Consider the following 9,874-nt stretch of genomic DNA (forward strand, 5'->3'; position numbering starts at 1 on the left):
AAGGCAAGAATATCTTTAGTGTTGCTGGTAGAGCCTAGGTAACTGCCATCAGGTGGTTATGGTGTACAAGCATCATGACAAGCGATGCCTCCAAGGGAGTGTCTGAAGAAGGGATATTTTGCAAATGAACAGAAGATGCTCCTACCTGTCTTCTACGGCACTGGAGAAGGTACATGGTGTTGCAGGCAAAACAGGGATGTGGGCAGCGAGGTCTAGGCTGATGGGCAGTGATGAAAGCTAGCCATACTGTGGACAGCTAGAGACGGCACGGCTATGGTTGCCTCACACAGTCTAGGTGCCGGCAGCTGCCAGGGACGCGCTCCTGCTCCCTTCATCTCCTTGCAGTAACTCCCTCTCACTGCTTTACCATCATTCTCTCTCTTCCTTCTTCTTTGTCTCCCTAATAATTTATTCATTCTACACTTATCCATGAGCTTCTCTCAGGGCAGGGAACAATCATTTTGGTTATCTCCGTGATGGGGCCATTTTTCTAGACAAGGACCTTTAGTTGCAGACCAATAGCTTGGTGCCAATGGCACTGCCTTCCAACTGAAGTGCTTCAGAGGAGAAGCAGTCATACCTGGGGTTCGATTTGAGAAAAATCTGGGTAAAGAAATTAATTCTACACTGAAAGTGTTTTAAAAAACCTAAGTAGTAACTAGGGAAAAAGGACAGGAGGAGAGGGGTAAAAGTTCTACAAGACAGGAATTTGAAGCTTGCATATTAAAACGAACACAAAACCAAACCAAACAGAGAAGCCTGAATTTTTTCCTTTCTTTTAGATTGAAGACATTTTCTGTAGATTGATATCTCCCAGCAGCATGCACACACTGACAAGAACTACTAATGGAGTCGGCAGGTCTATAATCCGCGAATAAAAGGGAAAAATCACAGGCTTTGGTGAAGCCAAGGGCAATACTGTCACAGAGCCAAGATTTCTACCCTGACTCCTGTGGACTTAAAAGACAAGGTAAGAAGAAAATTTTTCCTTGGGTGCTCTCTTTATCTGGAGATCTAAATTAATCCGAGCGCTTCTCTGGTGTTTACTGAGCTAGCATTATTAGCTATATACTTTACACAAAGCCTGGGCTTAACCCGCTGCAGCTATAGACCATTTCTGCTGACTTACATAAGAAACATCACCTGTATTTGTCAACCACTGTCATCTGCCATTCATATAACCACTACCATGTTCCCATGGAGGCTCAAGAGCACTCATGCATAGAGACTTCTGCATTAAGAAAAATCAGTCATATAAGTTAAAGGAAATGCACAGCCTGGGGAAGAGCTGACAGCTCCAAAGATTGTTTTTTATTTACTCACAGAATCTTTAAGGCAGAGGCATATTTCCTCACATGACCATGACTTTCCACCTAACTAACAGGCAGTGGGTATGCCAGTGCCTCTATACTTTCCACCTTTGGATTTGCGGAACTTCTTCAGGCTGTACTGACAACGGGGTACACAGCCTGGATAAAGACCAGCTGTTACATCTCTTAAACTACTCCTCAATCAGAAGCTACACGTGTTTTTCTGTGAGGATTGCCTCATTATAATGGCAGGAAAACAAAAGACAAGCATGCAATGCTTTAAATTACATATCACTTCTATGAAAGGTGGAGAGAAAACAGCCAAAATTAACCCTACAATTTTTTCGCAGCCCTGTCTTTTTATTGCTGTTGTATCAGTCCAGTGGAGTGAGTGGGTGAGACAATGTGAGATAATCTTGTAGGGTAAAAGCTCCAATCTTGCTGGGTTTTAAATAAACCCAAGTATCCAGATCCACTACGGGTGGTTTACTGTCTCACATGTGATACCCTCCAACCTAGTACCTACAACACAGTTGCCACACACATTGAATGTACCCGATGAGATGAGATGTTTGTGTCTCCTTGTCGCAGACGCTGATGCTCTCAGCAGCACCTATCTTTCAAACGTAGCCTCCAACAGATGTTGCCACGCTCAACAACACACAAAGTACCTGACATCACTGGTCCCATTTTAAACCTCTGATTGTATATACTCCTTCAACATCTCAGAGAAAACCTATGGCGGAGAACATAGCTCTTCTGAATCAGTCCAACACATGAAGAGAAGAAGGATGACCATGTGCTCAAGAATATGCGCTGTATGTTGTTTGGGAATCATGGATTAAGGCCTTGACGACTATGCTGTTTACTCAGCAGAAACTACGCAAACAGTGTCAGAATTCATGAGAACTCTGGTTGTATGCGCCAGCCTGGATCAAAACAATATTTATGGGTACACTGATTCTTGAAAATCCAGTATTTTCAAGGAGCCTTGAAGAACATCTCTCACTCCATCAAAGATAACTTCCTGAATATTCTGTTACTTAGTCCCACAAGGCACAATACTGAAAGGAGGTTACAAGGTGCTATTACTCTCCAACAATGAAGAACATGCCTAAGGAGAGGAAGCCTGCAAATTGGGCCAGCAGTTGGAATTCTGTCACTGTTTGTGACTCTGCCAATGAATTCCTGCATCAACTGGGCAAACACCACAGTAACACATGCCTCAATTTGCTCAGCTATCCCATAGACACAGTAATATCCACCTGCCTCAAAGGAACCCAAAGGTTTTTGTGGATCTGACTGCTGTTCTACTAAAGCCAATGAGGTTTTTATACTATCCTGCTGTACTTAGCATTGGTGCAGCATCCCCTTGAGTAATGCGTGCAGTTCTGGGGCCCACAATTTAAGACGGGTGTCAACGTACTCAAATGCGTCCAGAGGAGGGCAACAAAGCTGGTGGAAGCGCTTCAAGGCATGTCCTATGAGGAGCAGCTGAGGACTTTGGGCTAGTTTGGAGTAAAGGAGGCTGAGGGGCGACCTCATTGCTCTCTACACCTCCCGGAGGAGGGGACAGGGAGTGGGAGGTGAGCTCTTCTCCCTGGGATCCAGCGATAGAACACATGGGAGTCATTCAAAGCTGCACCAGGGGAGGTTCAGACTGGACATGAGGAAGCATTTCTTTACTGAGAGGGTGGTCAAACCCTGGAGCAGGCTCCCTAGAGGGGTGGCCAATGCCCCAAGCCTGTCAGTGTACAAGAGGCATTTGCACAATGCCCTTAAGAACATGCTTTAACATTTGGTCAGCCCTGACGTAGTCAGGCAGTTGGACTAGATGATCACTGTACATCCCATCCAACTGAAATATTCTATTCAATTATTATCATCATCATAATTGCAAGGGGAGCAGCATGAAGCCCTATGTAGAGTGTTCCTAGGATTCCCTGGTGACAGGCACTATGTCTACTAAGTATAACAGTAAGTCCCCTGGCACACGCTAACCCACATGGGCCTCTCATTCATCTTGTGCACCCTGTCACATTTCTGAAAAGGCTTTCCGCATGGCACAACTGTAACAACACTTATTTCACCTTTTAATACCACTAAAGAAACACTAATCAAGAACAAAACAAGCAAGCCACAGCTTGATATCTGAATAACAAGCAAATTACAATCTCATGGATCTCCTTGGTTCTTGCTGTCTCCTTCAATTTCTTCTGGTATTTTGTGCATCTGTTCATATTGCCACTTAATCCTCAACCTATTGCAGTCAAAGCAGAAATTCCCCTGAAATCTCTTGATATGAAGTCCTTCATATCAAGCCCATGTCTTCTGTTTAAGTGTAACATAGAAATGATGCTTGTACCAACAGAGACGTGAAAAGTCAGTTCCGCCAAAGGGAAACAAATGAGTCCACATCATCTTTAAAATCCACGCATTTTTCCTTGGAATACAGTTAAGCTGTGTGCACAGACAGAGCTATCAAAGATTGCTTATTAACCTGACAGGTGGTGTCAATGAGAATGCCCTTCCCTGTCAGATCCACCACCTTCATCTCAACGTTGAGCTGGGGCCACTTCAGATAGCTGAAGTTAATTACCCCAGGGTTTACAACTCCCTGAGTCATTTTTTTGTAAAAAAGGCAGTACCACCTCGTGATTCAAATTATTTGCAATACAGGGACATACCATTATAAGCAACAGTTCATGCTACTTTGAAGGGGTGAATCCAACAGCCATGTCTAACAGACAGCATGTTTACTGCTTGCCCTGCATTTAAAAAGACTCTGTTTCTTTAAAACTCTGACTGCCATGCCCTAAATTGTCAAACACTAGAGAACAAACACGAAAAGTAAATTTTCCAACAAAAGAACAAAATTGTATTCAAGGTGATGCTGACAATACTGCAGCTAGTCATGGAAGAGTTGTTATAAGAAAATTCTACCTTCCTAAATGTATATGCCAATATCAGCTACAGGCAACGGAATTATATTTCAGACAAGAACTTTAGGAAAATTCAAGGATGTGCAGTTTGGGGCCTATCACTAAGAAATATTAGGCTGAGTTCTGACATTTAGACCCTGAGTTTTAAACACTTTTCAGTTTTTTCTTGCGTTATTTCAGAGTACTTTTATTTAATCAATATTAATTACAGGCACAAATCCTACCATTCAGTTGTTTGCAGAGCAGAACCACATGATCACAAAAGACTCAGAACACCTGGCTTGCATTTTTAAATTTCACAGAATTGCAGTCAAATGAAGCCTGAGAAAGCTGAGACATTACTGACCATCAGTAAGCGCTACCTAAAGAGGTATTTTCCTTGAAGAATAGAAGTATTCCACTGCCTATGCTCCAAAGACAGCAGGGAGGTCTTTAGCCAGACTCGAAAGAGATACTTAAGAATCCGATACTCATTCCTGTTGATCTCAGGTGCCTGAATACCTTTGTTTTCATATAACTGTGCCAAGTAAAAAACTTCTTTGCCAGTCACACCCTCTGTTAACATCCCTGGAGCTCAAGAATTTTTCCTGCACCATGTGGCTTTTGCCTTTCACATGCGTGAATTGCCAGGATTCACGCTTATCCTACAATCCTTAAGTGGACACATGCAATGCAGTTGTGAAGGGACACTTTCTAAGGATATCATTGCACCTGTATATATGGTAGAACAGGTTTGCCAGGACAGGTCATAGCTGTGCCATGAAACCCCATCTACAGTTGACAAGGACTAACAGTTAAAAAAAAAAACCAAACCAAACCAAACCAAAAAAACAACATCTTGTCATGGCTACAAATGATCCGGGATTTGTCCTACTAACCGCATCAAGGAATACATTATTCTGAGTCAGGATGAGTGATCATCACTTTTGCTTGGTTTCAAGGGAATTATGCCTATGTGATGACATTCAATAAGTCTTGAAACTGTTGGCCAATATTGTCAAAATATAATAGATCTAAAGGCAGTAGCTGAGATCATAGCCCTTCTGTACTCGATGTACTTGCGCAAATGCGTGCCTGACAGAACAAAGACAGGAGCTGTGCCCTAGAGATGCAGAGACATAAAAACAAAGCGCTTTGTGACCAGCACAACTCAGGAAATCAGATGTGTTACAAAACTGTGTTCCTTGGTTTATTAAATGTTTACACTGAACTATACTAAGATTTTCTGTTTCCATGTCCAAAATGTGATGTATTAAATCAGAGTTATTTATCTTCTTTGAAGTTTTGAGGGAGATGCCAGTTCAGGGGCATTCACCCAGAAAATCCTCCTTTTCTCTTTACAACTGCATTTACACCAAATATCTTATTGCCAAATGGAGACAGTCACATAATGTATCACTCAGTCACTAACCTAAAAACTGGAGAAAACTGGCAAGTGTCTGACTCTAGACTTGTTTTTTCCTGTTGGCCTGTTTCTATGAAATTTGCAAGAACTTAAACACCTTGGAGCTGTCCTCCTTGTGTCACAATTGGTTGAAACTGGGAAATGGCAATAAAATATTTTTTAAGGGACAAATACCAAGATGCATGTGTGTACACATATTAAGTGATGGCATAAACCTTGTTTCCAGCAGAAGCTAATGCCAAAAAGATGAAGGCTAGTTTACTTTTTGAAGCTGTGATACAGGCGCTAGGTTTAGAGCATCCCCCCAGCCAGTGTCATTGCTCTTCAAAGTCCTGTGGATGCAGCCACAACCTGAGGCTGAGCATTCCACAAGTGTACACAGAGCTTTTCAGGATGATTTGGGAGCCACAGATAACTGGAGAGGCACAGAAAAATGGCTTACACAAGAGGAAAGGCTAGACACTCATTTCAACAAGGTCGGTGCACGAAGGCCACACAGAGGACAGACACACCAGGAACAGACTTGGAAGCACGGTAAAAGTCTTGACCAGGATGGGAAGGAAAGGAGGAGCAGTGAAATACATGGCTGAAGAAAAGAACTAGAACTATTAGAAGAAGGAATACAAGAAGAGAGGCAAGTACCACAGTACCACACTCTGAATGCCGTAGCTAATTCTGCCTTCGTTGGGAATTTGAGAGGACTCTGGATCTGATGATTCACGAAGAACGTGAAAACAGCACTGGGTGTAGGGGAAAACTGTTTTTATAAAGTCCATCAGCTTTGTCAGACTCCACTTCCTGACAGCTAGTTTGTAGGGAACAATGCCCCATGACTCACCAAAAGATGTTTGCTTCTCGCTGAAATATAAAAGTCGCCACGGGACTGATTGCAGCAAGTTACATTTCCTTGAGATCCAACTGGCTCATACTTGGCAACCACAAAGACTGTGCCAAGTTGATGTGCATTTCAACAACCCACAGATTTGAGACACTTTTAGAAAAAGAAGGAAAACATTTGACGGCAACCAATCAGCTTGTAAAGTTTTGTTGCATTTTTTAAATTCCTTCCCCAGAAAACAACCACTGCGTACAAAGATTTTCAAACGGCACACAGCACGCCAAGGGCTTAAAAGTAGCAGCAAGGAGCTGGTAAGAGTAGCATAGTGACACTGTGTTTCATTAATGATTTAAGATAGCCAGGCTTAGATTTGAGGCAAAGGAGAAGGCAGGCATCCTGCTCTGATGAACTTGCAAAAAACCCCAGTGTCTTGCAACCATCATTTTAACAATTAATCATCATATACATCTGTAACTCCTGCAGATTTCAGTGTGTTAACCTATTTGAGTAGAGCTATTTTCTAGGAATAAAGTTTTCCGGGACAAAGACCTAAATTAATACACATCAAACCAATAAGGATTTGGGAATGACAGAGATGGCAGAAACAAGAGTACAAGAAACTGAAGCATTACTACACATTGGGGTGGGGGTGTTTACATACGGAAGTTGTACGGAATCTAAAAATGAGGGTAGCAGCTCTTATCATAGAAAAACTGGGAAACCTAAGTGTTTAAGAAGAAAAAGGGAGACAATACCAGACCTGCTTAAGGGGAATCAGAGGTGAGCTAGGATGTATTTGAAGGGCAGAGAGGCTGGGGAAGGAGAATAGAAACAAGGAGCTCGCAAACTGCAGCAGTGTCCTGGCAGCGGGGACCGAGATGAAGGAATTTGACAGCAACGCTGAGCAACTAGCTTTGGCAAGAGACTGACACCTGAGAAGGAAAAGTTTCAGAATGCAAGTGGAACACTTCCACCAGGCCGGTACCTATTCACAGATGTGCTTTTTTACAAAAAAAAAAAAAGTTAAAGAAAAGGTTTTACCCATTTAGCTTGTATTATTTAGGGAGGTATGCTGCAGTTACTGGAGCCAGGGTATTATATATATATTAGTAGCAGAGAGGGAGCTCTCACACCGCCCAGGGAGCTACCTTGGTGAGGGGGAGCCCTTCTGTTTGGCGGCTCCATCTCTCCCCGTCGCGACCGTTACACCGGGCGGCGGCGGCGGACGGCCCCGGGACGGCCAGCTTGGGGTACGGCGGCGGGCCCGGAGCCGGGGGCGGCCGCCCCGCTCTCTCGGCGGCGTTTCAGCCCGCCTCGCCGATCCCGGAGACGGAGCGGAACGGGCCCGGGCCGCGGGCCGGGGGGGCGGAGAGGGGGGAACACAGCGCCGGGCAACTAGGAGGCGGGTCTGGGCAACGGGCACCGGGCGGGCTGTCAGTGAGGCGACCCAGCCGAGCCTCCCCTGCGCCGCCCTCCCTCCCTCGCCGGCGGGACGGGACGGGACGGGACAGCACAGCACAGGAGGAACAGGACGCCGCAGTCCCGGGACGCCGCCGCCGCCTCACCGTTATTCCCCCCCGCTGCAGCTCCCACCGGCAACAGGCCCCCAGACCCCCTCCCGCGGGCCGGCGCCCCACTCACCGCCGCGGCACCCGCCGCCGCTTCCCCCGCGGGCAGCCCAAGGGGGCCGCGGTGCCTCTTCGCAACCCCCCCCAACGCTGCGGCCGCTCACTCGCTCGTTGGGACGCTCCTCCACCCTCGGTGGGGCCGCCCGGCACCGGCCCCGCCACCTCAGGGGCTGCGCCGAGGGCCCGCCCTCGCCGCCGCGGCCCGGCCCGGCGGGCGGCGTTATGTAACCTGGGCCGCGGCCGGCGCCGCCGTCCCGCCCTGAGGGGAATCGCCGTGAGGGAGCGGAGCCGCCGTGAGGGGAGAGACCCCTCCAAGGGCCGCGGCGGCGGGGCAGGAGCCCTGCCAAGGCCGCATCCCCGCCCGAGGGCAGTATCCAGGCTGGCCCTGCTGCCGGGGCGGCTCGGCCCGGCGCGCTGCAGGCTGTCCTTGCGCGGTGGCAGGCTGCCGCCACAGGCACCAGGTGAGCACCGGCACCCTGCTATTTTTAGCAGGGTAAAACGCACTAGAAGAGGAAAAGTTGACTTTCTCACAGTATCGTGTTCTTGGGGGACTCGAGAGTCACCAAAGGAGGTGTGTGGCGAGCCACGGAGCATCTTTATAGGTGCCGGTAGCCCCAGCAATCCATGCCAACACGTGGGCAAGTTTCTTCACGTTTCTTTGGAAAGCCCAGAAAGCAAGAAGGTGGCCTGCGTTTCAGCAGTTATACGTGAATGAATCAACCCCAGTTAGTACAAACAGGAATTCATTTGGACGCATGGAGTGTTGTAGCTGACACTTGGGGAAAAAAAAACTGCAACAACCAAGAACTTCAGAAAAAAAACCTTGTTTCCACTATAGTCTGATTCAGGCAACTCTCTCCTCTGTAACCAAGCAAAAGGTTTGCAGCGTATGCTCAGGTTATTCTGGAAAAATGAGTTAGAATCAAGAGTAGCGAGAGAAGCCAGAGAGTCGTCAACATCTTTTGCTCCATCTGCAGCATCAGAAAGTTATAATCACATGAAAAGCCAGTACGTCGAGCCACAGGGAGGGAAGGAGGAAAGAATGAACAGCTTCTTCATATTTGAACAATAATATGATGTAAACAAACTGAATGAGCATGTGAAGAAGTCTTTAGCAGAGGTTATATTGCTGCCCTCTGCTGCTGGGAACTTGTGCCGTTCATCTGCCTAACGATCAGAAAAACGGGCCATTTGTGATAAAAGTCTCTGACCACACATAACAGTACTGTGGCCAAGACCCTCGAGGGCTGCAGTTCAAAAGCGGAGAGCTCCCAGAGCTCCCAAAAGCATGAGCTCCCAGAGCCTGGGGGAGGCGGGGGACAACAGCTCTCCACCTGTTTGGTGGGGTGGCTGGGGTGGGCTGGCCCTCATCAATAGTGTTGTCCAGCTGCATCAGCCGGGGTTGCTTTCATGGGCTCCTCACCATCCCTCACCAGCAGTGGAAAAGGTAAATGCAAATTTTGTCAGAACTTAATGGTGAGGAGTGTGCTTTTATAGCTGGTTCTGATCTTGAAGCTCTGAATGCCCGCAGTCAGTCCTGTAGTGGCACAATTTGGGGTGACTATGAACTTTAAAGTTGTTGCTGAGAGCGGTACTGAATGCTGTAATCTCTGTCTGTTTGTGGACAAGCCTATCATCTAACTTGGAAAATCTAATTTATTCAGTAGCACAGTTTTAACAGACTATTTACTTGGAGTAAAGTTTATATCACCAGTGTGTAAAATTGGATCTATGCCTATGCAACTGCTCTT

General features: G+C 46.5%; 1 protein-coding gene across 4 annotated transcripts in view; it reads right to left on the reverse strand.

Moving 5' to 3' along the window:
• SYNE3 (spectrin repeat containing nuclear envelope family member 3) overlaps positions 1-8,322 on the reverse strand; it is a 69,052-nt gene extending 60,730 nt beyond the window's left edge. The window contains exons 1-2 of one of the 4 annotated variants that reach the window (XM_054201114.1): positions 8,137-8,219; positions 6,496-6,648 (exon numbers count right to left, since the gene is read on the reverse strand). The gene's annotated coding sequence lies outside the window, so the exon portion shown is untranslated. Of the gene's footprint in view, positions 1-6,495; positions 6,649-7,255; positions 7,389-7,643; positions 7,661-8,136 lie in introns of those variants that run through there. The other 3 variants (XM_054201116.1, XM_054201117.1, XM_054201118.1) reach the window with 3 other exon arrangements.
• Positions 8,323-9,874: the final 1,552 nt, after the last annotated feature.

This window comes from Rissa tridactyla, chromosome 4 (assembly GCF_028500815.1).
Source record: "Rissa tridactyla isolate bRisTri1 chromosome 4, bRisTri1.patW.cur.20221130, whole genome shotgun sequence".
Taxonomy (NCBI): domain Eukaryota; kingdom Metazoa; phylum Chordata; class Aves; order Charadriiformes; family Laridae; genus Rissa; species Rissa tridactyla.